The sequence below is a fragment of the Lolium perenne genome, chromosome 2 (genome assembly GCF_019359855.2).
Source record: "Lolium perenne isolate Kyuss_39 chromosome 2, Kyuss_2.0, whole genome shotgun sequence".
In the NCBI taxonomy this organism is placed as follows: domain Eukaryota; kingdom Viridiplantae; phylum Streptophyta; class Magnoliopsida; order Poales; family Poaceae; genus Lolium; species Lolium perenne.
In genome coordinates, this window is record NC_067245.2 from 87,360,354 (window position 1) to 87,364,714 (window position 4,361).

At 47.3% G+C, this 4,361-nt stretch overlaps 1 long non-coding RNA gene across 1 annotated transcript; it reads right to left on the reverse strand.

The window, feature by feature from the left end:
- Positions 1-271: 271 nt before the first annotated feature.
- Positions 272-4,076, reverse strand: LOC127333176 (uncharacterized). Its single transcript, XR_011751759.1, has 3 exons — positions 3,324-4,076; positions 1,658-1,764; positions 272-337 (listed from the first exon to the last, which is right to left on the reverse strand). It is a non-coding gene; the product is annotated as an uncharacterized lncRNA (long non-coding RNA).
- Positions 4,077-4,361: the final 285 nt, after the last annotated feature.

A 4,361-nucleotide genomic window follows, 5' to 3' on the forward strand; every position in this document is an offset into this window, starting at 1 on the left:
GATCGTTGTGGGGCCCCGTACTAGCTGTCCGAAACACCCGTTATGCATACACATTCACGATCCCATGATCAGTGTGTCGTGAAAGCATAACCGAACTGGTATCAAATACATCATCCATTACAGTACCGAATAAAAATATTACAACAGGTCACATGACCAATACTTACATAAGAGCCGCAATGGCAGGAGATCAACAATCACACAACGGAAATAGTTCAGACGAAAGCGTTCGCATGGCCCAAGTCATGCCATAACCCTACGAGTAATCGGCGGGAAGACGTTCCTAGCTCGCATAGACGTCGTCAACTCCTTCTTCATCTGTCGAACTCCACCAAGTCTGGCCAAGTAAATAGCCAGGGACAAAGCCATGAGTACATTATGAATTGTACTCGCAAACCACCTTAGAGAGAAGTAAAGGATATGCATATTTGGCAGTAGCAAGGAATAGGCACTAACTAGGGCGACAAGGAGCGAGAGGTAGTTCCTCTCGAGAATATGACATCTCTATATCTTTGTTGAATTTTTTTTAAACAACTTTGTATTTGCAGACTAATAGGTAAGGATGACCCCTTTTCCTTTCCGACCATCTCATATGGCCAAAACAACTTTTCCAACTTTCCACCGTACCTCCCAGGTACATTTCCACCAGTCCCACTGGTACTCCTTTCCCAAAACATTTTTGAGAAAACACTTTTATAAACCAAAACCTTCCTTTAATGCCACGTACCGCCATTCCCATGTCCATAACCGCGGACACGGCTATTCGAATACATTTACACTCTGCAGAGGTTGTAAACTTTCCCCACAAGATCCGATAAATCCGCCGGGATCATCCCTGGTTCGCCAAGCATCAAAACGCGAGGCTCGGATAACCGATCGTAGTTTTTCGCTTGCTCGCCTTAGCCTAAGACATGCCGAATGAGTTGTACCTCCCAACACCAGAGTCCGGGATGCCGTTTACCCAGGAGTTGCAAAGTCCCCGACACCCGACCCTCTGGAATGCCATCCAACCACTTAGGCATCTTTCAATGGGAGCTCATAAGTTGTACCCCGCGTACCTAAACAGGCAAATGGGTTGCGTCCCTTCTCATGGGAAGAACCCCGGTCGAAGCGTCCATGGTCAGACTGCCACTACACTTGCAGGACCCAAACTAAGGCGAGACAAACTACTACGCTACGCCCCGTCCCACTAAAGGGTAATGTGGTTGTACTGGCTAGGTCCGGTTTCGTACTATGGTCACCAAGGTTTTTCGAAAACAACTTTTCATTTCCCTTTGCCTCCAGCAATATCTTTCATAAACCTTTTTGTCTTTCGTAAAACCACACTTGGACAGGGCTACCCCATTCCAAGGTTTTCGAAGAATTTCCTTTCTTGAAAACTTTTTCACAAATCTTTTTCAAAAGGGCTCCCGACCTATAGTCCCATTTCTCTTTTGAAAAGAGGCGACAAGGGTGATAAGGTGGTAAGCACCGTATCACTAATAGAGGTGTGATCAGTAGGTACCAACGAGGGCTGCACCCTAAGGGTAGATTAATAAAAGTCCGGGTGGCACTAACCACCGACATAATAAATAAAAGACATGCACTTTATAAAACCTGTCATAATGCAAGAGCAAGAATATATATAGGATCAGAGATGCATCAAGAGGTGGCTTGCCTTGGTTGGCTATTTGTCCCTGGACTTCATCTTCACAAACCATCATCTCTTCCTTCCTCTTCGAAATCCTCACCAAGATCCTCTCCTTCTCTGATAGCGTTCGCATTCTAGCGTCGCAAAATAAAAGGTAAACAATCAACACACAACCATAGCATCAAGCACACACACTCAATCTAATAGCGAACCACTCAATCAGAGGCACTAAACAAGTCAATTAAAAAGCACCTATGGAAAGATGGTCATCATACTTATAAAGGGGATGATTTTACCGCTACTCGAAAAGGCCTTAACATAACACCCATTAACTAAAAAGGTTATGCCTCACAACAAATCATAATATACACAATCAAAGGTGGCTAAGGACCTTTGGAAACCACCAGTAGGGGTCTGGTGCCAAAGTTCATTAAAAAGCATTTTAAACATAAACAACACAATTTCCCTATGAGTAAAATAAGCAACACCATATTAACAAACCACTCTATAAAAAGGCACACAAAAATTTGGTAAAATCACAGAGAGTAAAGCTTGACTTTATAAAGTTACAGAAATTGGATTCACTAAATTTAGATTTTTAAAATGAAAGATATAATTTTTATAAAACTAGAAATGTCTTAGGAACTAAATAAATGACCTAAATCTTTCTGTTGCTCACAAAAATACATGCAGCACATCTACTGGAAGCTAGTAACACTTGGAACTCACATGCACTGGAATTTTTCGAAAATAAACTTTTAAATATTTTTAAACATTTTTACAAGGCAGAAACTAGAGCCAACCATTTTCAAGGCACACAGTCATCAGAGCATATCCAAGCAGTAACAAACATATCACTGTATAGGTACTGAAAAATGTGATCTACCAAAATTGGTTTGGTATTTTTATGAATAAAAAAAATAATTTACACAATTTTTATACTAAAAAGGTACCCTGTTTTGGTTATAAAATTCCCAGAAAATAAATAAAGCTTAGAAAAATATTTCCTTTTCCACACTTGTAGAATAAAGTGATACCTAGCACTGGGATTTGGTTTTGTTTCATAAGCTGTTTTAATTGTAAAAATAAAAATCACACAAAGACCTACTGGATAGATCTGAATCTATTAACCATGCAAAATCCAGGAAACTCCTTCCTGAGAGACCTCTGCCAAAATAAAGGTACTGTCTTATACTACAAAAAAAAAATTGGTTTCACACAAAAATAGTTCACCAAGTTCACACAATAATTAAAACACTCTAACAGCAATATTTCAGTAGAGCAATTATCAGCACAAAAGTAATATATAAAAACACATGCATGCAATACTGAGTGGTTAGGAATTTGTTTAGGAGTATTTAGAAATTTTAATCACTCAGTTTTAAGCTAATAAGAATTTTTAAACGATTAAAACCTAAGCTGCTTCTCACAGGGTAATATTTGCTGAGAGAGAAAAGGAAAAGAGGACTAGGCCGAAACCCTGGCTCGGGCCAGATCCGGCCCAGCTCTCTACGTGCGCACGGGCGACGATTGGCAGGCGTGCGGCCCAACATGGCTTGGGCGGGGCCCGCCTGCATGCATCCATGCGACGGCCACGGGCGGCACGCAACGAGCGCCGTAGCTACGGAAAAAAAAACGGCGGCGCGGCCGCGTCTCCGCGACGGAGCGGAACAGGGAGGAGAAGAGGGCTCACCGTGGGGCTTCAGCGTGATGCGGGGCGACGGGAGGAAGACCTCGCGGTCGAGCGGAGGCCTGCCTGGGCGCTTCGGTCGGCTTGAGCGACCCCAGGGGGACGACACGGACGGCGGCGTGCTCCGCATCGGGGACAGCTGCAGCTGTGCCGGAGCTTCGACGACGGCGACTACGTGGGGCGGCGCAGCTGATGCCAGGCGACGTCGAAGATCGACGCAGACTCCGGAGACCGCCCGGACGACGACACGAACAACGGCTGGCCGACGGACGCGTGCGCGGACGGAGACGTGGCTGCGTCGGTACAAACAGCACCATGGCTACGGTGTTCCCTTGGCAAGAACCTGGGCCAGAATGAAGATGGGTCAGGTCGATGTGGAGGTGTCAGAGCTGCTATGGAGGAAGAATAGAAGGGCGAAGAGCTGGTGGCCGCCTCCAGCTCCTGCATGCAGCGTCCCGAACGATGCCGCGGTCGAGCGCAACCAAGACAGCAACGGCGAGCCGACGGCGTCCTTGGCATCCCCTGGAAGGAAAAGAGAGCGAGTGAGAGGGAGCACAACCAGGCGAGCTCGACGCAACAGAGAGGGAGGGAAAGGATGGCGTGCGCGCGGCGACACCCTTCACCAAACGGCGACGGGGCCGAGCAAAAGCTCGAGCAGCAGGGATGGAGACGGGCTCTCTCCTGCAGAGAGAGGATGTTGGAGTGCTTGGTGAGTATGGTGGCGAGAGGGAAAGGGGTGGGGTGGTCTGAGGCCTTAAAAACAAACCCGCGGTGACCACGGTGCACCGGGTGCATGCGCAGCGAGAGGAGAGCGGAGCAGACGTTGATTGGGCACGGGAGGCGGTGGAGGTAGGTCGGCGGCTTGCGGGGATGGTTTTGGAGCGGAGTTGCTGTCCACAGCGCTTGGAACGGCCAGGAGAGGACGGGTCACGTCGGTCTGTGACGTGCTCGATGAAACGCCAGCGGCAAGACGGGGTCACGCGCGAGCAGGAGGGTGCAGGGTTTCAGCGGTGCGTGCACCAACGAGGGGGTGGCACACTC